The sequence below is a fragment of the Pogoniulus pusillus genome, chromosome 19 (assembly GCF_015220805.1).
Source record: "Pogoniulus pusillus isolate bPogPus1 chromosome 19, bPogPus1.pri, whole genome shotgun sequence".
Classification (NCBI taxonomy): Eukaryota; Metazoa; Chordata; class Aves; order Piciformes; family Lybiidae; genus Pogoniulus; species Pogoniulus pusillus.
In genome coordinates, this window is record NC_087282.1 from 19,185,508 (window position 1) to 19,211,181 (window position 25,674).

Here is a 25,674-nt window from a genome sequence, read left to right on the forward strand (position 1 = left end):
TAATTCCTCGCAGAACTACAGAGCCTCTCCCAGGCTCAGCACTGACATTCCACATCTGGGACAGCTCATTAAGAATCACCTTTGGTACCCAGCAGCACCTGAGCTTGGGACAGGAAACCCAGTTTTCATCCTGATGGGCCACACAAGGCTAAACTAAGTGCTCACATACACAGACTCACATGGAATCAACCACGTTGGAAGAGACCTTTGAGATCATTGACTACAATCTGTCACCTTCTAATTAACTAAACCATGGCATTAAGTGCTTCATCCAATCTCCTTTTAAACACCTTCAGGGATAGTGACTCCACCATCTCCACAGGAAGCCTGTTCCAAAGGGCAATCATTCTTTCTGTGAAGAGCTTCTTCCTAATGTCCAGACTAAACATGCCTTGGTGCAGCTTTAGACTGTGTCCTCTTGTCTTGTCACTGATTGCCTGCAAGAAGAGACCAGCCCCCACCTAACTACAGCCTCCTTCCAGGTAGTTGTAGAGGTGATGCTCTCTTGTTGTAATATCATACCATTCTCATCATATCCCACCATCAATGTATCCATCTACACGCACACTAGCTGGAGATAAGCTTTTGAGTCTGTATTAATTCACACTTTGCCTATGTGTGAACAGCAAAAAACACAAGATCAAGACACAGAAATCTGCCTGAAGTCTTCTACTAAATGCCTCTCAATGCCATCTCTAGCCATTCACCTCAACCTTTCATCAGCAACTGGAAGGACAGCTGAAGGTGTGCTTGAATAACCATAAGTTGCCTGTTAGACCCCCAAGAGACAGCCTCAGGGTCATCCTGCACCCCTTTACGTACTCACATCCTCTATGGATGTTGTACCTGCACACGGAGGAGCCTCCATCTAAGGTACTTTGCTTCCAAACACAGAACAGGTAGGGATAAAGAAGGCAAGATATACCAAAGGGCTTTTAAATTGATTGTCAGCACTTCAGGGAGAAAATTAACATACCTCAAGTTGTTTGGAGAACACCCACCAAGCCTGTTCCTGAGCACAGGCCCATATATCATTGATTTAATGGGTGTTAATGGGCTAGTGCCTTCAAAGCTTTTCAGTCAGCACAGATGTTTGCCCTTTGACAAACCACTTTGATGGTTTATACTACTAATTATTTTTAATTCAGAAAATGTCATGTGAGCTGCTTGAGATGTGGTGTACAATGGGGCATGCTACTGTTGATTACTTCCCCTCAACTTCTGCAAACAACTAGCAAAAGTTTGGTCTAGGCACATAAGAAGGAAATGCAATTAATGTAAATTGAGCTGCAGGTCCTCTTTCTCCTTCCAGGTAACAGTAAATAACATTAGGACAAGTTGTGTAAAGTTGAGGCAAGACTGCAATATTATGGCCATAAATCACAGAGCCTCGGTCATTTCAGCAAGAACAACACCAACAAAAGATCAGTGTTTATAGCTCTGCCCAGTTTAGCACTCATCAACAAAAGTAATAACCAATTAGTGACCCAACTTTACTCATAGCCATTCCACAGAACGAGACACACCTGAGTGCCTCTGGACTGGCCCTTGCTTATTACCTTTTCTGACCTGCATTTAATGCTCATCAGAGTGTTCCAGTTCACAGCTAGAAATATGGCAAGAGAAACATAAAAGATGAGATCTTAAATGATAACCTTTTACCTGGGGCTCCAGACCACATGCCTCTCAGAGCACAGAAAGAGATGTAGCTCACACTGTGTTTGCTAGAGTCAGATGCAGCTGTCCAGAGAAGCAGGTAAAGAGGGATGCTTAATGCTCTCTCTGAGAAGCAACAGCTCGTTCTGGGCAAGAAATTCTGGACAAAGTCAGTGGCTTCAGAGAGTTGGAAGGTGAAATGTCTGATATCTTCAAGCAGGCAGAATCATCTAGCGCAGTAGGGTGAAGCTGCCCCTCATCAGGCTTGTAAGAAGGTTCCTGTGGCACATCATTTTCATGCGAAGTGGGGCAGATGACTACCTCAGGTATTCCACCTACATTAGCTTTCAACGTTGGTCAGACAATGATCTCCCACCATAGGATGTGCAGGGCTGCTGACTGGTCCCAAAAAAAACCACCAAATGGTTAGGAAAGTGCCTCTGGGGGAAAAAAAAAAAAGAGAGAGAAGTAGTATTTTCTTCCCTATTCAGATCAGGGTCCAAAACTTTTTCTAGACAACAAACCATTCTTAAATACTAAAAAAAACCCAAAACAAACCAAAACCAAACACTTCCCCCCCACCCCCAGTAATTCAAGAATGTGTTTTCTATTAAAATTAAAGCTATCTAGAAGTATATCAAGCACTCCATAACAATCTCACTAGGGTATCTCAGGCTAAGTCAAAGGAAATCACAAAACCAGTAGAAAATACAGGAAAAACCTCAGATTCTGTTTCTCCCCTGTTTGACTTTGTTTTCCAGTAAGCCATAACAGAGCAAAAGTAAATACTTCAAAATAGCAGGTTTTAATCACCCCAATTGGAAAATAGCTGTATACAATCTATTCAAATGCAACAGCTTGAAGAAAAGGAGGGGAGGTGGATGGTGCATCCTCCCTCCCTTTGTAGCAGGCCAATTCAGCTTTTTGCACTTCCAAGTTGTTGACTGTCCCAGAAGTAGTCACCTTGTGGTCTGTCTGGGGAGGATTGATGCCTGTCTGTGCTGACAGACATGCTAATGCCTCTCTTCCTTAAGTTTCCAAGGTTATAGTTTGACAGTCAATTATAAAGTCTGCCTTCCCTGACCAACTCTTCAGCTCTGCTGACTTCTTTCCTACTCAACCCTTTCACTTCTCCCCTTGGTCATGGGGATTTTAGTAGCTCCCTGTTGTAGCCTTTGTTAGATGACTTTCCTCATCCTCTTCTGTGCTGTGAAGAGGCACCACAGCACCTTCAGCTGAGTACTCCCCACATATCCCGTAGAGTTGATCAAGGAACATAAACTTTACAGCCATACACCACAATCTCATTGCTTCTCTGCTGCCTACACCAACCATGCCAGAAACAGTCTGATGGGGGTCTGTACCCAGAGTGCTGCCCCTACCCCTTCCTGCTGGTCACTGCTGCACACAGCAGAGCCGGTTGCAAGATCCAAAAGACCGATTGGACAGCTCAGGAGATGCTGAAGTTGCATATCCCTCAACTTCATTCTCCTACCTGTAGATGGCATGGATATACCTCACAATCTCAAGCAGCTCTCCATCTCTGCTCAGCTGCTTAGTAAGCAGCATTCTACACTTTTAAATAACAAGTACTAGTTCGTGGGTGAAATTTACTCCCATCAGATGATACAAAACACCTATGTAAAACAGCTACTTGAAACATCCATGCTTTTAAGGGCACTGAAAGTAATAATCCAGTGAGAAACAACTGTAGGGAATACTGCACTCTGCTTTGCAGTGAAGTCTTCATGCAGTGAGGATTTCCCATGGCGAATGGGGTGGTCTAGAAAGCCAAAAGCAAATCCTGACAAACCTCAAAGAAATGGTCAAAAGGAAACCGTTTGAGTGACATTTAAGCTACACAAAGTGTGGGACTACGCCCGTGGACTCCACTCACTGAGACATCTCTCAGCAAATAGTACTGCTGAGACAAGATGTAGGAGGCTGCTCTTCAGAGACTAGCTGGCTGCATTTGCAGCTGTGCTTGTGTATCTTTGGGCTGGTTATGCAAAAAGTACTTTACTGCCTCAAGGTTCAGAGAAGCAGTTGGTGAGGATGACAGGAAAAGACAAAAGTCCTGGCAGGTGTAACTGAAAGATGAGGTACATTCACATTTCTGTAACTCCCAGTAACCACCCCTCCATAATTTTAACTGGCTAAACACGTTTGTAAGTTTGACCCACAGCATCTGAAAAGTTTACCCTTAACCTTATCTAGAAAACATGCAGATTTTCCCCCAAAGCCTGCATTTGATTAAAACGAGAGATTACTCCAAACAGACAGCAAATCTCAATACAGAACTTTTTTCATAGCTTCAGAGGAGAACCCTCCCAAAGTAGCTCTGTATTTGCAGGAAGCTGGAGGTTATCCTGCTTGATTCAATGCCTTTCCTCTACAGGAAAACAAAAATGACTTTGGAGCACTCTGTTAAGCTGCAGTGTTCAGAAGCCATTCGTGCTACAACTTCTCACATGGTACCTTTAGCACCTACTTGCAGTGCACCAAATTAAGTGTGTAGGTGGGACTGTGGAGAAGTAAAGTCAAAATAATTCATATGTGCAGCTACCTAAGACACTGCTTAAAAGCCACAACAGGTCTCCTGAACATGCTTTAGTAATTCTCACATCCATCTCAGTACAACACCAAAATTTTCCACTACACCTGGAGGACTAAGTGACTTCATTTCTCCTCAATTCCTTACTTGGACAAGGAACTTCACCTTAAACCAATGGCTAGTTGCAGAGTGTATCCTCATTTTACCTCTTCCTCTAGCTGAGGCTAGCTCTGCTAGTCATTGCAGAGCATATAAATCACACTCCTTTTGGAAGCTGGGCAGACTTTATAATGTGGACATGCCAAAAGCCAGAATTCAAGCTCCTTAATTGAAGACAGATGTTGAGATACTGGAATGTGTCCAGAGAAGGTCGATGAAGCTGGTGAAAGGCCTGCAACACAGCCCTATGGGGAGAGGCTGAGGGAGCTGGGGGTGTGCAGCCTGGAGAAGAGGAGGCTCAGGGGTGATGTCATTGCTGTCTACAACTACCTGAAGGGGAGGTTGTAGCCAGGTGGGGTTGGTCTCATCTCCCAAGCCACAGAACAAGGGAACACAGTCTCAGATTGTGCCAGGGAAGGTCTAGGCTGGATGTGAGAAGGAAGTTCTTGACAGAGAGAGTGATTGGCATTGGAATGGGCTGCCCAGGGAGGTAGTGGAGTTGCCATCCCTGGAGTTGTTCAAGAAGAGACTGGCTGAGGCACTTAGTGCCATAGTCTGGTTGATTGGATAGGGCTGGCTGATGGGCTGGACTGGCTGATCTTGGAAGTCTCTTCCAACCTGGTTGATTCTATGATTCTATGAATAATCACTGAATCATTAAGACAAAGGTTCACTGTTAAAGAAGAACTGTGCTGTTATTTCATCTTATGTTTCTTGTATCTGAGGAAGGGGGAAAAAATGGTAGATTAAAAAATGTCACAGAGGATGATATTTTAATGCACCAGGCTTTGGTCTTTTGAAAACATGCCCATACTTTCCAATGGGTTTGAGAGATACTAACCTTCACTCTCAAGTGACTGAGGAAATAACTTGGTCACACTGATTTACTCTGGAGCATGAACCGTAATGAACTATGTTTTTCCTCTAAGAAAGATTAAATTAAGTGACTGGAAATGCAATTAACTTTCTCCTAATGCATAAGAAAATATATAGGCAATTTCCCTAATTGTGCAGAGGTAGTGCATGTATTTATTACTCTGCACCAAAATTCAACCTTGTTTAAGATAGAAAGCCACAAGGAGAAGTGGAAGCACTGGAAGCACAATGCTCTCCTACAGACCTGTGAAACATTGAGCATTGTGTTTCAGCCAGCTAAGATATTTGAGCTCTATTCAAAACATGACAGGACAGTGCCAAAATCAGTGAGTTGGTTTACCTTTGGTCTTCTGTATCTAGAATTCATCTCAATCTAATTAAGATAAATTGGCACTGCCTCATAATTTAGTATATTTGAGGATTCCATAAACACCTCTAGTTTGTGCTGTGCTATGCATATTATTAATGAATACAGAAATGGAGGCAAGCCTAGCCAAGATACTCTAAGTGCTGAAAACAATAATTAAATTTGATCTTAAATCTATATTTTGGTGCTTGATTTCTCAATATTTAAGACCAAAATAATTCCACACACACACACACCCCCTATACATACAAAGCATACTCATTCTTGGTTTCTGTCTCTCATTAAGATAAGTAATTGCACAAGCTGTTATTCTTTCTATTCATTTAACTGAGAACTGGTTTCACAGTATCACAGTATCACAGTATTATTAGGATTGGAAGAGACCTCACAGATCATCAAGTCCAACCCTTTACCACAGAGCTCGAGGCTAGACCATGGCACCAAGTGCCACGTCCAATCCTGCCTTGAACAGCTCCAGGGACGGCGACTCCACCACCTCCCCGGGCAGCCCATTCCAGTGTCCAATGACTCTCTCAGTGAAGAACTTTCTCCTCACCTCAAGCCTAAATCTCCCCTTGTGCAGCCTGAGGCTGTGTCCTCTCGTTCTGGTGCTGGCCACCTGAGAGAAGAGAGCAACCTCCTCCTGGCCACAACCACCCCTCAGGTAGTTGTAGACAGCAATAAGGTCTCCCCTGAGCCTCCTCTTCTCCAGGCTAACCAATCCCAGCTCCCTCAGCCTCTCCTCGTAGGGCTGTGCTCAAGGCCTCTCCCCAGCCTCGTCGCCCTTCTCTGGACACGCTCAAGCATCTCAATGTCCCTCCTAAACTGGGGGGCCCAGAACTGAACACAGCACTCAAGGTGTGGTCTAACCAGTGCAGAGTACAGGGGCAGAATGACCTCCTTGCTCCTGCTGACCACACCATTCCTGATGCAGGCCAGGATGCCACTGGCTCTCTTGGCCACCTGGGCACACTGCTGGCTCATGTTCAGGTGGGTATCAATCAGTACCCCCAGATCCCTCTCTGTTTGGCTGCTCTCCAGCCACTCCGACCCCAGCCTGTATCTCTGCATGGGGTTGTTGTGGCCAAAGTGCAGCACCCTGCACTTGGAGCTATTGAAGCCATCCCATTGGACTCTGTCCATCTGTCCAGGCAGTCAAGGTCCCACTGCAGAGCCCTTCTGCCCTCCAACCCAGCCACATCTGCCCCCAGCTTAGTGTCATCTGCAAACTTTCTGATGACTGACTCCATGCCCTCATCCAGGTCATCTATGAAGATGGCTTTATTTTTGATCCCAGATGATCAACATTTCCACATGTTCTTCCTGTCTACAACAAAATACATATCCTAACCTGTCTGTCCAAACAGGACATCCTTTTCATTCATTGCCTTCAGTGTCTTAAAACAGTTTGGGTTCTATCTGACTGGATTTTGTGAAGTCAGTCTGCCTTTCTGGAGGACACTGTGGTTCAGCTGAAATTATCCAGGGGAAATAGCTGCAGGTTAACTTGGGAGACTGGAGCCAAAGTCTCCCAGGTACCTTTGCTGGGAATATTGCCAACGGCCTTTAGGTCTTGCAGCTTTTTCTCCATGGTCCTGTGCATTTTTCAGCACTGCTGCCAGATTTCATGTACATTGTGCAGTCCACTGGCAAGCTGCTGTTACAAGAAAGCCAATGGTAGCTATTCTGGAGCTGAGCATGCACATTTTTATTTTTACACCGTGAGGATGTTGAAGCATTGGAACAGGTTTTCCAGACAGGTTGTGGGTGCCCTGTCCCTGAAAGTGGTGAAGGCTAGGTTGAATGGGGCTGGGAGCAATCTGGTCTAGTGGAAGGTGTCCTTGCCTTTGGCAGTGAGGCTGGAACCAGATGTTCTTTAAGGTCCCTCCTGCCCCAAATCACTCTAGGGGATGCAGAGACATCTCACATTGCTTGTACCAAATGTTCATTTGGATACTTGACCTCCTGCAGCTGGAAACAGTGTACCTTCTATCCCTCCAGTAATGTCCCAAAGGTCACATTACAAATACATTTGGGCAAGTTGTATTGTCATCCCCCTAGCAGAACTGCAGAAGTTGGTGGGGTTTTTTAAATGACACTATTTTTAGTAAGGTACAGAGAGTCCTTTGAGCTCAGCCATTCCCCACTGCTGCACATTTTCCACCCCCAGTGCAGTTATAGCAAAACAACATCAGTGCTAAGGCCACTAAGGTCTTCACTACTTGGAATGAGCCAAGCTATAACTCATTTGCCTCTTAGGCACTTCCAGTATATGCTCCCTGTGTATGCAGGACTAGCCCAGAATTTTGGAGATCCTGACCAGTATGGCCAAGGCAGCTATTTACCAGGGGCCTGCACAAAGGTTTGCTCCTGGTTACTCTTCCACTATGTCCTGGGCTCTTAATGCCATAGAGGTGCCCCTTCTTACAGTCAAATCTTATGTCAGCATCTCAGCCTAAGTAAAGTTGGCAACAATTGTCTCCTCGACTATTAACTGTCTCAAGGTCTTCCCTGAAATTAATGGTCTGCAAATCTCCCAAACTGAGCTACAGGCTGCTGGGAAGAAAAGTCTTTCACGGAAAAATGTGTCAAGCTTGCAACATGAGGACCCATATAAAGATGTCAAGCTAGAGCTGCCAGAAAAATAAAAGTTTAGAAAGACTGTCTAGAGAAAGCTGATACTGGCTTTGGTCACTCATGCCCTAAATCAAGGGACAGCTGTGAAATTCATGAGCCTCAGAGAATCTCACTTGCACAAGAGCTTGTAGAATGAGATTTTGCTAACCATGTGTCTTATTGTGCCTGGTCATCCTTGGGTCTCACAGTAGAATAACTTGGCTAAAGAGAGATACTTGTAGCCATTAGTTATTTTTCCATTTCCCTGACACCTATTAGCATCCATTAGTGCTGACCTCTGACAAAGACTGGAATGCTATGGGTGCTCCAGAGGGCTGGAAAGAAAATAGACCACCAGAGCAAGCAGATAGTCAAGAAGTCATAATCTTGCATTAATCTCAAGCAAAATCATAGAAAGGCTAATATGGTACACAGACATGACAGGATTGAAAGAAAAGAGCATATTATTGTTTTGTTGTGAAGTTATCAGCTCTGGCTGATAAAGATCACCACGTTGGCTCAACGTGCTTCAGTAATGTTTTTCACTCAAGTGAGTTTATGACTCATGATGTGGCAGGACATTATGGTCTAAAGTCAGCATTACAAATAAATCAGTGCAGATCAAAGTTAATTGAAAGATCATTAACTGATAAATCACAAGAAGTAATTGTAACACCATCCCTCATAAACTTTCTCACACTGCAATCTGAGCTCAGGAACTCAATTTCCCAGAGAGGTCATAGAATCAGCCAGGTTAGAAGAGGCCTCCAAGATCATCCAGTCCAACCTATCAGCCAGCCCTATCCAATCAACTAGACCATGGCACTAGGTAAATATAGTCATAAGTAAAATTATACCTGAATCTTGCAAGCCCTCACAGCTTAACCTCACTTAATGCACAGACTCTTCCCTATCTCCAGCTAACCAACACTGTCATCCAGGTGGTTGTTCCATGTCTGGATCACTGACAGACTGGTATTGAATTCCTTCTGGCTTGCATAACACGATCCTGCCCTACACAATTCGCCAGAATATGTCTCCATGACAAAGACCTGTTCCAATGATTGAAGCTGCCCCTTTCTCCCTACCATTCCTGGTGTTTGGAATGCTGCTCCTACACTACCACAAAACACAGAGCTCTCCTTCAGAACCTTTCTTGCAAAAAAAGGCTTTTCTGCAGTACCACCAAACTTGTGAATCACAATGCTCAGTTATCACTTTCTCCTCCCATATTTCCTGTTCTACCCCACCTGAATTCACTTCTTTCACTTGGACTGACAAGTTTTTTGAGCTGAAGGTCATTTCTTACCTGTGTACTACTGCACTCAGTTCAGTAAAGTCTTAGTCCTTGGCAAAAGGTGCCAAGCTCTCCATGTACTCCTACTAGAGTCTCATTTGCAGGTTTGCAAACTAGAAAAAAAATTGATAAGCAATTTCCCAACTCTATTCAGGTGTGTGAACTAAAACTTTCACAGTTATTTCTTGATCCACTATAATTTGCTGTTCACATGAGTGTCAGCACAGCAGGAGTAACAACTCTGTCCTAACCAACACTGCCACTTCTCATTTGCACAAGGGCTGATGGACAGAACTGAACATGCCTCCAGACTGCTGGAGCTGTGTGACACACCATCCTTCCAGCTTCCAGGAAAAAACAGTGTTAAGGATTTATTCACCCAGCAGAAGCTGTGACAAATCAGAATTGCCCGGTGCTGGAACCTCAACACCACATGTTTTACTATCTTTCATACTGCAGATAACTGCATCCCACCTGAAGTGGCAGGAGCCTTTCCTCCTTGTATCCCAGGACATGCAGATGGAAACTACTGAGCCAAAAAGCATGACCCAATTGTGCTCAAAGTCTGTTACCTGCTGGAGGACTCCTCTGCTAGTAGACAAAATGCTGTATTGAATTGTCTCCATGGCTGCTTTGTGTGGAGTGAATCAGGAGCAATTCTAAACTTTAGACTACACAACAGAAGAGCTCATTCGTCCAGGTTTTAGAGCATGGCTCAGACCTACTCCTCATACACAGGCATATCCACACACCAAACGTGACAGGTTGCCTGGAGAGTTGTCTCTCATATCTTCAGGAAGAGTCACTGAGCAAGTTGCAGGACCAGACCTGTCAAGAACAGATTTGAGTTTTAGAGGCACACAGTTTTACTGGGGGAAAATATCTGGGGCAAGTAGGGGCTCTAATGATATCTCATTGCTGTCCTCCTTTCCTAGTCTTGCCACATTAAAATCACTGGAATCTGAGAGTAAATTCAAGTAGCCCTTGAGGGAGAGCTAGTTTTACAAAAAGAAGATGACCTGTCTAGTTAATTTTAGAAACAAAACAAAACTACATCCAGCCCAGAGACTCAGAACTTCCATCACAACAGGACAGGACAAAGGTAGATGCTTTTGAAAACCTGGGGAAAGACATAATCCTGCCTCAGCAGGGAACAAAGATCACAGTATCACAGTATCACAGTATCATCAGGGTTGGAAGAGACCTCACAGATCATCAAGTCCAACCCTTTACCACGGAGCTCAAGGCTAGACCATGGCACCAAGTGCCATGGCACCTCCCTTACGGCAGCTTCCCTCTGATTCCAACATCATCAGGCTACCAGCCTTTTCCAAGAGGTCTAGCACATGCCTAATGTCTCTGCAGCTGCATACCTGCACTGACTTCTCATCTGGGAGACTCTTTTTTTTAATGCATGGTCACAGTAGGGAAAAAAAATCCCATATTATCTACCAACAGCAAGCAACGAGGCAGGATCCAGAGCTGCTAGTGTGGGAGAGAGCAAAGTCAGCACACCATTTCAATTACTCAGGTTAAAGAACCAATTTCCATTACAGCTAATGGGATTTATGGCTCTATTCGGAGGACATTACTGAAAATCTCTGCCTTATTCTGACCCTAGAAGTTTGTTGGTTTGGTCTTGGTTTTTTGGTTGGGTTTTTTTTTCCCCCCCTTATAGCTTTAGAATAGAATAAAATGAAAATAAAATACATGCTGAGTTAATTGCTGCCTTGGCTTTGGGCCATTTGCAATGCCTCTGCCTCTCTGGAGTGATGCATTATACTTTCAGTAGATGTCTTTCCCCACTCCAGTGGTGAAGCAGTTGTCTGAGGTAGTCTGCCTGCTCTGTTACCCATACAAGCAAGTTCCCCTTTCATATCTCTTCATAGATAATTGGTTTATGCTCCTTGGCTTTGCTAGGTGCCTTCAGGAGCTTGATCTTTCATTCCTGTTCTTGAATTAATACTGCACAGAGAACCCCTTTCCTCAGCTGTCCATGTGGAAGCTGCAGGCCTGGAGGGGCACTCACCCCCAAAAACCTGCTGAGCAAGGAAGTCGGTCTCTGATGTTCAAAAAGCTTACAATCAGATTCCATGATGCTAAGAAATAGTTAAAACTTTAAATGCAACAACAAAAATGAGAATGTCAACACCTCTTTGTCTCTTGGATGATTTCCAGACTAACTCTGTTTATCAAATAAGAAACCAGGACATGGCCACCTGTTTAGCAAAGTCTCTGCAAGCCTCTTGCTAACCTTTGCATTTCATTTTTCTTAGACTGTTTATATACACAGGAGGGCTCAATCCTAACTGAAGCCTCAGGGCTTCCTGGTAATTTTGATAAAAAGGTCAAGCTGAGAAAGGAGTGATTGTGTTGAAGCAGGTGGCAAAGCTCACAAGAGCAGCAGTCCCACATAGGCTGCAGCTTGGAGGGATGCCATCAAGGAGAGTCTGGAAATTTTGCCTTTCTTTCTCAACTTAGTCACTTTTTAACATCAAAGAATCTGTGAGGCAGATACTCCACTAATGGGGTGTGATGGGGTGTTTGGATTCACGAGTTGGATGACATGGCTACAGGTGAAATCGCATCATACAATGGATCTCTGCAAGAGCCTGCTGTGAGGTTGGACTCCCACATCCCAGCTGTTGAAAGGAAAAGGGCTTTTAAAGAAACCCACTCTCCTCCCTTTCTGCTTTGACCCATGCTTCTCAGACACAGTCCTTGCCCTCTTTTCTGCCCAATTTGGTCACTCTAATAGTATTCTGACACTTGCAATCTCTTAAAAGCACTCAGCTGTTTTCATTTAAATGTCACCTGGATTAAATTTATATTTGCAAGACACAAATATCACTCCATGCAAGTCCATTACAGATGGAAGCTGCCCCCATTAACACAGATGTGCACATGGTCCTCCTGACCCCATCAAGCTGGGGTATCTCAGCAGTCTCATGCGTTCCACAGTCTACTTCTAGCATCTGTCTGGTGACAGATAATAGAGGTCAGAAGAGCAGTGAGGACCAGAAGACCCAGTTCTGGTCCTGGCTTTCCCCATACCTGCTGTATGACCTTGAGTGTGTCTTTTTATGCCTGCATTTCCTGTGCACTCAGACATGGACTGCTTTAAGACAGAGTTATTTTTCTTCCTGTAGCTTTGTATGGATCTTAACACAGTGACCATAAGTTAGACCTGTGGCTTCTAACATAACAGTTGCTAATGAGGCACTCAGTGCCATGGTCTAGTTGACTGGATAGGGCTGGGGGATAGGTTAGACTGGATGATCTTCGAGGTCTCTTCCAACCTGGTTGATTCTATGACTCTAATGTGCTAACAAGGAAGAGAAGGTACTCAGAGTACATACTCAAGTACAGGACTAATGCTGCGAAAAGGCAAGTATTCATCCTAGAGGTACCTTACTTGCTGGCATAAAATGAACAAAGGTGAGAAAGATGTGGCTGGGGAGAGTAAAAGAAAATAAAACTGCCTTTCTCTGGGGCGTGCCTGAGGCTGGTACAAAGCTTGAGCTAACCACTTGCATAGCTGAAGCCCTGTACATCCACCCCACCAGGCATTGCACTGCAGAGCAACTCTGTGTGGGGAACAGATGGGCAAAAGGAAGGAAAGGGCAGGAGCTTGGGCTCCAAGATTATCCACACCATCATCATGTGGGACGAAGTACCAAGCCCCAGCAACCTGGATCCACAAACAGGCTGAGGTCGGAGTGGCTGGAGAGCAGCCAAACAGAAAGGGATCTGGGGGTGCTGATTGATACCCACCTGAACATGAGCCAGCAGTGTGCCCAGGTGGCCAAGAGAGCCAGTGGCATCCTGGCCTGCATCAGAAATGGTGTGGTCAGCAGGAGCAGGGAGGTCATTCTGACCCTGTACTCTGCACTGGTTAGACCACACCTTGAGTCCTGTGTTCAGTTCTGGACCCCCCAGTTTAGAAGGGATGTTGAGATGCTTGAGCATGTCCAGAGAAGGGCGACGAGGCTGGGGAGAGGCCTCGAGCACAGCCCTACGAGGAGAGGCTGAGGGAGCTGGGATTGGTTAGCCTGGAGAAGAGGAGGCTCAGGGGTGACCTTATTGCTGTCTACAACTACCTGAGGGGAGGTTGTGGCCAGGAGGAGGTTGCTCTCTTCTCTCAGGTAGCCAGCACCAGAACAAGAGGACACAGCCTCAGGCTGTGCCAGGGGAGATTTAGGCTGGAGGTGAGGAGAAAGTTCTTCACTGAGAGAGTCATTGGACACTGGAATGGGCTGCCTGGGGAGGTGGTGGAGTCGCCGTCCCTGGAGCTGTTCAAGGCAGGATTGGACGTGGCACTTGGTGCCATGGTCTAGCCTTGATCTCTGTGGTAAAGGGTTGGACTTGATGATCTGTGAGGTCTCTTCCAACCCTGGTGATACTGTGATACAAGCCTGAAACACTGGCAGTGAGAAGGATGGGAATAGGGCCTTTGTATTTGTAGCATGGGCATTTCTGTGGTAAAATCTTAAAATCAGCTAATCCTCTTTTTAACAGGAAAGAAAAGGCTCACTGAGAGTCTAGACATTTCTATGAGAACCATGATTTCAGACATACCTATTCCAGGTTTCCTGCCACCAGCTATCAGTTTGTCTGAACAGGCACAAACACACCACACAGACAAAGTGAGCACCACAGTCATAGTGGTCTACAGGCTCCTTTTCTTCCTCTACAGGCTTCAGCAAAAGAGAAACACTTCTGCAGCACAGTCTTCTGCAGAGTTTCCCTCTAAGTTTTGGCTTGTGTCTCATTCAGAAAATCTTAGTGATGTTATAAAGCCAGAAGAGTAACTGAGGTCTCTTCTTTTGCTGTTCCCCACAATGAAGCACTGTAAATTCAGAGGCATGATCTCAGCAAGCAGTTTGTCATTCTAGACCAGGAATCAGCAGCTGCCACTGATCCCTTAAGGACAGAGGATAATCAGCATCCCTCTGCCGCCCTCCCCTTGAGACCCACAGTGCCTGGCAGGAACACTGCAGGACTGTCAATGGCCCACTCCAGGACAGGGAAAGAAACCACAAAGATTCTGGCTCCCATGCAATCAGCAAGGTGTCTCCTGGTGAGATGTACAAATTAAAGACATGAACAGCATTTCCATTTCTCAACTAGTGCCTGTGCGTGGCAGCTCAGCACCTTCAGACAGCTAGGGCCATATTCTGCAGAAGGGGCTCAGGCCAATCAGTGTGACTCCGCAGACCACCCAAGCCCTCCACAGAGAACATCATCTTCAGATTCAGAGCTTTCATTTGGAGACCTGATCTCAAGCAGCACACCTGCAATCTCAAACCCCAGGTCCTTCTTGCATTCCCTGCAGCCCCCATGAGAGCACAGCAAGTGCAGGCATCTACTGTAATTCAAGATCAGTTTGGGAAGCATGAAGGACCTTTGGGCTTTTGCTGTCATTAGTTTCATGCAGGTGTTAGGTGTTCCTTCTGCATTCAGAAACAGACGCTGTGGAGATCAGCTTCAAAAGCCCTTAGTCCTCCTCACACTCATGTCCTTTAGGTCACAGAAATCACTTTAAAGTCAGCAAGGAAAAAAAAACCCTGCTGTATTCCAGCAACTAAATGGGGCATACGCTAGTGGTGACAGCAAGATTGAAGGTAGCCTCTGTGCGCTGGGAGACGATAAAACCCTTTTACTGGCGCAGATTACCAACTGGATCACTTGCATACAGATTAATACACCAGCACAAGTCCTCTGGATCACTGCAGAGCAGGGAAAGCAGAAACAGTGCATTTATTTGCTCAGATGATTTATTTATCTATTTATCTATCAACCACCAAAGGAAAAAAATCCACGTTTTATGAGCTGAGTTCCAAAAATATCATTGCATACGGAGATGGGGAGCTGTGAAAATAGCCCACATGTGAAAAAGGAAAGGAAACAGCAACAAGTTTGCACTCACGCAAGCCCAAGCTTGCCCACCCCACTTGCCTACCCTTGCCCACTGTCCAGGGTCAGTGTACTCTGACACCACACCTGAGCTCTCCTTTCTAGCCGTGGGATTTCCTAACCTAGCTCACTCAAGTGGCTCATAGCAATAACATAAAGGCATGACTGAAAGGGGAGACATAACACATGAAGCAAGTAATTAATCTTCTCAAGAGCCCTGGCAAATTATTCCCATTTCCATTTTTAATTCACTGCCAAATATGGTAAATTAAAGAGAGGCTGAGAAACATTTCTTATGGCAGGGAAGATCAAGGAACAGGCCCTTCATGTTTTTAATTAACTCTTTGCTGAATGATGACCATTGGTAGTTTATCAACCCTATCTGCTGCTGCTTGGCTGGTCTCTGCCTTGCTAGATGCAACTGGCCTTAAGTGGCAGTGCCGCAAGTCTCAATCCCTAACCACAGGGAAGGATCCATCCTCTCTAACTCATCACTCACCAAACTTCACTGGTGCTGTCACTGATGATGGACTGTGGAGGCACAGGCGTACTGCTGAGTGGAGCAGTGTCCCAGTCCCATCACACACTACATACAGAATGAAGGGCTGCCACTGAAAAGATTCCAGCTGCTTCCAGGGAGCCTGTGGGGACCCAGCACACGAGCACAGAGGTTTCCTCCCTCTCCAAGAAGCTGCTAGAAACCAGAACAACCTAATTAGTGAGAGATTGGTGAAAGCAGGTAGGTGCCTGACTAGCATCCAAGTTGTTTCAGGGTATTTGGCCTGGGCTGCCCAATGCCAACATTTTCTGGCAGCTGGATGTACTGGCCTGTCACAGCTGGGAAACTCACTCCCCAGGTTTGAAAACTGGCCTCAGACATGAAACTGGAACTTAGAAAATAGAAGACAAAATGTGCTAAACTAAGGCAGCAGCAGTACATTCTCATTTTTTTCAGCTTTTAATTTGCCCCAGCTTGGCTATCCCTGAAATCTTTTACTAATGAAATTACTTGAGCAAATTTCTCAGGAGACAATAAACATCACAGCCTCATTTGGCATAAGGGAATTCTTCTAAGCTGAATTGACTCTCCTACATTAAAACTGAGATCTGATGCTAAATGCTTTGTCTCCCCCTAAGAGCAGACTATAAATCCAATAATAAACAGAAATGATAAATTTACCAAGGAACAAGAAGGAAAAAATAATTTCAATGATCTGTTCCTAAATATATTCAACTTGTGGGAAAACAGAATCTGCTTCCATTTCTGATGTAAATACTTTTTCCCAGTCCTAGTATTCTTTAGGGACTACTTTAGCATGTTGTGGAAAAAAGAAGTACCACCCTGCAAGTACCAAACCCATGGATGCTCCTCATCAGCTCTCTGCATGCTTAGGAAGTAGCAGTTTCTGTCTGGAGCACCCACATCCTGAGGAAAAGCTGGCACCAGGTGTTGGGAAAGCTCATTCCAAGGGCCAGGATGCCCTGAGTGCAGGTGCTGGGATGCTTTGCATCACTTACCAGCTGCCTCCCCCCTTCTCCCCTGCGTTTGCTGTATACTGGCCTAGCTCCATTCTATTATCCTTCCATGCTTAGAGACTGGTACACTGACTGAACGACGATGGACATTCACCAGCTCTTGTGGTGTCAGTGGGCACCTCCATGAGGCTGGAGCTGTGCTGCCACTTGCACAACCTGTGTTTTGCCCAGGTCAGTGTGGATAACTCATTGTTTCAGTTTACTGACCACAATGACAGCAACAAGTGAAAAAAACCCAGAAAAAACACAGTGATCAGCACAAAAACACTCAGTGCATCCACTTGACAAATTCTTGCTAATTATCACAGTATCACAGTATCATCAGGGTTGGAAGAGACCTCACAGATCATCAAGTCCAACCCTTTACCACAGAGCTCAAGGCTAGACCATGGCACCAAGTGCCACGTCCAATCCTGCCTTGAACAGCCCCAGGGACGGCGACTCCACCACCTCCCCGGGCAGCCCATTCCAGTGTCCAATGACTCTCTCAGTGAAGAACTTTCTCCTCACCTCCAGCCTAAATTTCCCCTGGCACAGCCTGAGGCTGTGTCCTCTTGTTCTGGTGCTGGCCACCTGAGAGAAGAGAGCAACCTCCTCCTGGCCACAACCTCCCCTCAGGTAGTTGTAGACAGCAATAAGGTCACCCCTGAGCCTCCTCTTCTCCAGGCTAACCAATCCCAGCTCCCTCAGCCTCTCCTCGTAGGGCTGTGCTCAAGGCCTCTCCCCAGCCTCGTCGCCCTTCTCTGGACACGCTCAAGCATCTCAATGTCCCTCCTAAACTGGGGGGCCCAGAACTGAACACAGGACTCAAGGTGTGGTCTAACCAGTGCAGAGTACAGGGGCAGAATGACCTCCCTGCTCCTGCTGGCCACACCATTCCTGATGCAGGCCAGGATGCCACTGGCTCTCTTGGCCACCTGGGCACACTGCTGGCTCATGTTCAGGCGGGTATCAATCAGTACCCCCAGATCCCTCTCTGTCTGGCTGCTTTCCAGCCACTCTGACCCCAGCCTGTATCTCTGCATGGGGTTGTTGTGGCCAAAGTGCAGCACCCTGCACTTGGAGCTATTGAACCCCATCCCATTGGACTCTGCCCATCTGTCCAGGCGGTCAAGGTCCCGCTGCAGAGCCCTTCTGCCCTCCAACCCAGCCACATCTGCCCCCAGCTTAGTGTCATCTGCAAACTTGCTGATGACTGACTCCATGCCCTCATCCATATCATCAATGAAGATGTTAAAGAGGATGGGGCCCAGCACAGATCCCTGAGGGACACCACTAGTGACAGCCGCCAGCTGGATGTGGCACCATTCACCACCACTAAAACAATTTGACCGGGAATCAAACCCGGGCTGCGGCGGTGAGAGCACCGAATCCTAACCACTAGACATGGGATTACAGAGTATTTTTCTTCCTTGCTACAGATACTTTGTCTGGGTCATAAAAGTGACTTGGAGGAGAAAAAAGAGGAAGTGTTGCTGCCAAAACTAGGAAAAAAGTAATATTCTGAAGCAACTCTAAATATTTAGGTTCAGGCAACAGAGCACCACTACAAAGCAATTGCATTTAAAACAAAAAAGAGGAAAACAGGCACAAGCCAGTCAAGTGAATTTCATTCAGGACTTGAATGTAAAATTGGGTGGGAAACTTGAAAGGGAAAGCTATCTTTGACTTGCATTTGCAATTACTTCACTGATTAAACCACAGAGGGTAGCCCTTGAGTGCTCCATGTGCTACTATTGGCCACTGTGACAAACAAGTGAGGTACCTGGAGATTTCACGTGCAGCAAGTGAATCCATTAATGATGGATCAAGAGCTGCATCTTCAGCTCCTGCATGCACTGAAGCCCTAAAAGCAACCTACAAAGGCTGCCAGAGGCCCCTCTAATCCTCTCAAAGATGACATTTCTTGCACATGTACTTGGTGTGCGTTCTGGGATGGCAGCAAAGAGGGCAGCTCCCTGCATGTGATTGCATTTACTTGCCTACTGTCGTGGGTTCAGCTGTAATTTCATGAGTAGCTTAAGCTGACATAAAGCACTTCTTAAGGGAAAGATCTTTCCTCTGATTCCATCCTCCCCACTGTGCTCTGAGAAAAGAAGTATTGAGGGGCTGATTTGGTTCAAAAACTTTTTTTTCTGGAGGCTGATTTCACTTAGGCTATTAGACCAATCCTGGCCCCTATACAACCTCACTAACATCCCCACCAGGGCCAAGAGGAGACCAGGGTCACAGGGCAGGAATGAGCAATGCAAGCAGTGCAGAAAGGACTCTGCAGCATCCCAGCATTGTTTTAGCATTGGCTTCAGCTCATCTTGGCTGCCCTTACTGCTGGATCAGGTACCCCAGCCTGTGCTTCCACATTTGCCCCATTTCCCAGCCTGTGCTTCCACTGTTATCTTTGTACCAGCATTAGACTGGCTGAAAGAATAAACTTTTAAACAAAATGCTATTCCCTCTTCTGATCTTTTCTCCAATCAAGAGACAGGTGTTTACCCACCTCTAAAGTGGCAATTAAAGCACAACATCAGGCTCACAAATTAAACAAGAGGGTGATCAGAGGGCTGGAGCACCTCTCCCATAAGGACAGGCTGAGAGAATTGGGGTTGTTCAATTAGGAGAAGGGTCCCAAGAGACCTTATTGTGGCCTTCCAATATCTGAGGGGGGCTACAAGACAGCTGTTGAGGGACTTTTTAGGGTGTTGGGTAGTGATAGGACTAGGAGGAATGGATCCAAGCTAGAGGAGGGAAGGTTTACATTAGATGTTAGGAAGAAGTTCTTCACCATAAGGGTGGTGAGACACTGGAACAGGTTCCTCAGGAAGACAGTGGAAGCCCCATCCTTGCATGTTTTTAAGGCCAGACTGGATGTGGCTCTGGGCAACCTGATCTAGTGGAGAGTCCTCTGCCCATTGCAAGGCATTTGGAATTAGGTGATCCTTGAGGTCTCTTCCAGCCCTGACAATTCTGTGATTCTGTAACAGGGAGTGGGCTCTGGCTTCAGGACTGAAGCAATTCAGCAGCCCAGAGTGTCAGCAAGAGCCGTGTGGTGCTCTTACCAGAGCTCTCCCAGTTCAGGGCTTTTCTGCTTATCTCTACTCTCAGGAAAACAAACGATGAACCAACCACACAAAAAAACCCCAAACCCAAAACCCTGCTAGCCTTGGCCAACTTCACAAAGAAGCATTAAGAAAATCTCACCAAAAAAGGTTTCCAATTCATGCTAGTTTGATGGACACCACAATATTATCAGCAGAAAGCCACCCTCTAGGCACACTGCCAGCAGAAGTTCTTACGCAGTATGGAAGTGCCTTGGTAGCACACCCTGCACTCTGAACGTGTAAGGACAACCACCACAAGCCTGTCACAACACAAGAGGCCAGGGACCTTGTAATAGCAAACAAAGAGCAATGTGAAGATAGCATCTTTGGAAGAACACTGAGGAGGACGTGGGTAGTTAGCCAGAAGGAAAGTGAATTGATTAAAAAACAAACAAACTAAAAAGTAACAAAACTGTGACAACTCACACATCCCAGCTGAAAACTACAGGGCATAGGAACACGTTGTCAAAAGCAAGAGTTGTTTGGCTTTAGCCTTTGCCTAGTTCACTAAGCAGCTCAAGAAATACTCCTCCAGTTTCTGCATAGCAAAAACAAGGCAAGAAGAGATGAGGTGTGCGAATACCTATGCAATTACATGTCCTGTCACACACTTCACACAGTCACAGTGGCACCTCAAAGCAGAAAAGTGAGCTCCAGCCCTGGCTGGGGAGGAGCAGTCACAGAGGAAGAGATGAAAATGCAGCAAAATTCAAGAAGAGTAAAATTCTGTTCCAATGTATGACTTCATTTTTTTTTTTCCCATCAGCAAAAAGAGCTTTGCACATTTTTGGGTTTGTTCCCAAGCAGATAAGTTCTACTTTGAGAAATGCTCCCATAAAATTGACTTTTAGGGTCTGTCTAGACATAGAAACGTTTCTAGCTAGTTTTACAGCCAGTTCTGCTCAAATGATTTCTGAATTGGTTAAAGTCATCATACAGATTTCAGAGAGTCTAAAGCAAGAAGGCAATTTTTTGCCTGCACTAAATTGAAGGTAACTTTGAAAAGTCCATTGAAACTAACATGAAAATAACGTTCAGATCACCTGTAGTCTTGTTATGCCTGGGATGAAGAGAGTTTATTTCATACTAGCTAGCATGTGGCTATGGCTTAGGTTTGTGCTGGAAGCAGTGTTGATAAGACAGGGATGTTTTAGTTACTGCTGAACAGTGCTCATACAGAGTAGGCTGGGGGTGTACGAGTTGGGAGGGTACACTGCTGGGACAGCTGAACCAAAGGGATAGGCCAAACCATATGATGTCATGCTCAGTAATAGAAAGCTGGGGAAAGAAGGAAGGGAGACTTTCAGAGCAATGTTTGCCTTCCCAAGTCACTGCTACACACAGTGGAGGTCTGCGTTCCTGGAGATGGCTCAACCCACCTGCTGATGGGAAGTGTGGAATCAGTTCCTTGTTTTGCTTTGTGTGTGCAGCTTTTGCATTCCCTGTGAAGCTGTTTAGGGTGTTTTTTACCTCAGTCCATGAGTTTTCTCACTTTTAAACTTTCTATTCTCTCCTCTCTTCCAGCAGGTTGGAGTGAGTGGCTTAGTTGCCAGCTGGGGTTAAACCAAAGCTCATTAATCCTTGTATGATTCCTTGTCTTAGCATGGGTTTGTCTTTTTCAACTTCAAATTTCTAGGCCTTTATGAGTTTAAGTGTGAAGAACGAAGGGGCACAAGCCTGCTCCACTAGCAAATACATATCAAATGAACATTTACTTCTCTGGCAGAACTGAAATGTGTATTACTTTTAAGCATTCTACACTTTCCCAGAGCTCCTGTTGTTCTTTTTTGCAAGCCTAAATCTCAACCCTGGTTCACCAAAGGAGAGCAATGATATTTGTTTTTCTTTTGCCTAAATGGATGTAGAAGTTATTGAAATAAACAAGTAGTAGCCAGTCAGGAAGGAATGAAGGTCTTCTTGCTGCTTCCAAGAGTCTTTCACAACAATCCTTTATCATTTCAGGACAAAATCAGATTAAAAATCTTCACTTGAAGTCTGGCAGTTAGAATTTAGGAGTCTTGAATGTGCTGAGGAAAGCACAGAAAACTCACAGGCTATGAAAGTATTAAAAATTGGGAAATTACTTGTCAATAAGTCACTACTCTCTGCTTTTTAAGCCATCCACAAAGGAAGTCACAGCTAAAACAACGCTCATTGATATCTCCAGCTGGAGAGAGCATTTATGGATCTGCTTTGCATACAGTCTCACAGTGTCCAGGACTGCCTCATCATCTTCATAAGCACTTCCATGAGGTAAGATTATTGGTTTGCTTACAGTAAAAAACCTGCTTTTGTTTTGCTAAATCTGAGGCCTGAGAGCTATCTTCTAGGAAATTTGGTCACCTTATTGTCCATGCTGCTACAGCACCAGTCCTTGATGGTATGCAGAATCACAGATGCACATCACTTTGCAAGTAGCTGCCTCTGGTTTGTTATTAGCAGGTTTCTGAGTGCCCCAGGGCTAACTGCAAGCTCATGCTAAAAGGTTCCATGGAAGACAGAGATATCAGGGGATGCCAAAACGTTCAGACTCTTGACTCTCCAGGTCTTCCATCTGGGGTGTCAAACCACTGGTACCTAGACTTTCCACAAACACACCCTCTACTTTGCAGAGCAAAGATCTAGGTAGAAAGCTATCAAATGGCTTTAGACTTTAGCAAGGCTATTCAAGTCACACCAGTACCTGCTACACAAGCTTGGTTGATCTGCCCTCTTCATTTCTGCACTTTGCTTTAACACCACTAAGACTAAAAGAGCATTATACTGGTCCTACTAGAATCATCACCTCATCCTAATGTTCCAATACTCTCTGGCCACACCTGACTGAAGATATTTTCTGTACAGTTCTGACTGGCTATTGTTCAGATCAAAGAGAATAGTCCTCTGGAAAGTAAAGACACAGAAAGTGAACTTAAGTAAATGTCATCTCAGCAACACAATTCTCTGCAATCTGTGTTGCATAAATCTTACTGGGCATCAGAGAATCTGCAACCACACTCATCCTTGGGACTTAAGTCCACATGTAAACATCTTTCACATCCCCCAAACAGTGAGTAAAATTGCATTTGTTATTAAATATTGACTTCATGACATTTAGAGAGGCACAATCTCTAGCAAAGAGAAGAGACAGGAGCTGTATCTTCATTGCACAACACTGAAACATGGGCAATGTTTCACCTGGGCTTCACACAAGGCCTGAATTCAGCTTGATTGATCCCAGACTCCTATCAAGTGCCTGTAGGTCAAACTGCTTGTGCCCTGCAGTGCAGCAGCCTGCAAGAACAGAGCAGTGCTTGTGAAGCAGTGGCACTTTTTATCCACACAAGTCTCCAAGATGTTCAGAGTTCCAGAGCTCAGGGAAGTAATGAAGCCAGACACATTTTGTTAAGCTAGCTTTACTAACTTAGGATACAGCCCAGAGACCTGCATGTACTTATGCTAGACTGTAAGCTCTCAGTCCCAAAGGTACTCTGAAACCACAGATAACTACAGCACTTGCACAGGATTCTGGAGCAATGCTTCCTGCAGCTCAGCACTCTCTGAGATGAAGCTTTGAGGGAGACAGACCACATGTAGACCTTGGTTCCCACAGCCTGCAATCAAGACCTCCACGGTTCCTACAAGCTAAGCACTTATGGCACTTTAATAACCATAGAAGAGCCTTTTGATAAAGCCCTGCTAAGCATCCTGGTACAAGAAACCTTAGATGTGAGTTTCTTTTATCTTATTGAGATGCAGAACGCTACAAAGAAATATCACAGTCTGAGCTTGATCCCAAAATCCTACAGCAATCATTGTGCAGATGACAGCTAAGTACCAGCTGCCCACAAAGTGCACAATCACCTCCACTTGATAATCCCCCTTAAAAGACACCAAACCCTCACCAAGCCATGTCCTTCCAGATAATTTGTATAGTCTGTGTCAGGACAAAGTTTGCTCTTGCAGCTGATGAGACTGATTCAATGCAGCTGATGCTTTTGCTGAATTTCTTCCTTTTGCTCTTCTGGGATTTATTGGTACAGCAGGCAGTTGTAAGTGTATAAACCAAACATCCATTAAGTGACAGAGAGGATGCTGCCACTGGCTTGTTTTATACCTAGTCTGAGGAGTTCCTCCTTTTTATAGAAAATGGAATAGCTGATAATACTCAGATCAGTTCCTTTTTTACACAAGGCTGTTTGCTTCCCTCTGGTAACACCAAGCATAACACCTGCTACGTATTAAGTCCCAGGAGACGTCATTCCTCTAACACCTATGGTCCTGCATTGGTTCCTGTGCCCTTCATCCAAGATTTGGTCATGTTTCAGACCGATTCAGAATTCTGAGGTGTGAAACACCTCAGATCAGATTGGACTGAGGTACTCAGTCTTCCCACCCTGGATTAGGGGAGAGAGTCTCTTGTGAGGAAACAGATGGCATAGGAGGAGATTTCATACTACTCAAATGGAAGGGTAAGGTCTTCAAAGATGTTTGGACACTCCCTCTCCATTGCAATCATGCAGAACTGTGTATTACAAGAAGTCATGCCTATCAAATGCTGACATTAATGAAACAGACTTTTCCTCAGGTACTTCAAGAACATTCCTGAAGCCACCTGATAAATTCTACTTTACAGTTTAAATGCTGCAAGCATCCTTGGAAGCACATCAAATGAACAGCTTCACTATGCTACACAGCCTGTTAAGGCTAGCAGTCCAACATGGTTTAGTACCATATTAATCTCTTTGATACGTTTGTTCTTTAACAAAGCAGCTTCAACTTTCTGTTCCAGAGCCACCTGCATTAACTCATCACATGGCACAAACAGGGGTGCTGGCTGCAGGGCAAGTAACACAGACCCTCCTCCCACAGTTCAGCTCTTTCCTGGGTGTGAAGTAGGGTGAAACTGCATTTCAGGTCAATTACAATCATCCTTTTTATGTCTGCAGAGAAGTGAGAAAGCTGCCAATCAAGACAAGGTCCACTAGCAGAGACTCCAATCCCAGAAACTTACCTCATCACAAATAGCAGAAAGCTGCTTTGCACAGGAAAAATAAAAGAGCCAAGGAAGATGGAGCAAAAACCACTGAAGCTATTCTGAGATACAAAACTCACCTAAAAAAAAAAAAAAAACATTAAAAAATCAATCTTCTCTTTGGCATATTCCTGAATCAAGGTAAAAACCTTGACAGATTCCTATCCATAGTGTGAAAGTAATACCCCAATATAGCAGGCAGCAGATACACAAAGCTTAAGTATATATGAAGCTCTCCCTTAATACTGCTAATTTCTTATAGATAAACATGGTCTTTACACTGTTTCAAATCTCCATTCCCTTCCTTACTGACCGTTCAATTTGTGGCCTGTGCTGGTTGTTCCTTCTTGTGAGCTGCATCAATTGTCTCCTTAATGGCATCAGCAGATGCAGCTGTTGAGCTGGCCAAAGGCTCCGTCCTGAGTTAAGAAGTAGCCTCTAGTGCTAATGAAATTGCAGGTGCTCCAAATCTGCAGTCTCAAAACCTAGTCGTTCCTAAGGTTGCAGCCTTCACTGCAGGTACAGACCAGCTGCTACCATTCCCTCCAACTTCTGGATTTTAGTTTAAATTTTGACTCTCATCAA

The 25,674-nt window shown here is 45.1% G+C and overlaps 1 long non-coding RNA gene across 2 annotated transcripts; it reads right to left on the reverse strand.

Moving 5' to 3' along the window:
* Window positions 1–1,125: 1,125 nt before the first annotated feature.
* On the reverse strand, window positions 1,126–25,471 carry LOC135183707 (uncharacterized). 2 transcript variants are annotated; one of them, XR_010305672.1, is made up of 4 exons: window positions 25,403–25,471; window positions 25,069–25,169; window positions 10,098–10,353; window positions 1,126–2,096 (listed from the first exon to the last, which is right to left on the reverse strand). It is a non-coding gene; the product is annotated as an uncharacterized LOC135183707 (long non-coding RNA). The 2 variants fall into 2 exon arrangements; XR_010305671.1 differs by lacking the exon at window positions 25,403–25,471 and adding an exon at window positions 25,275–25,388.
* Window positions 25,472–25,674: the final 203 nt, after the last annotated feature.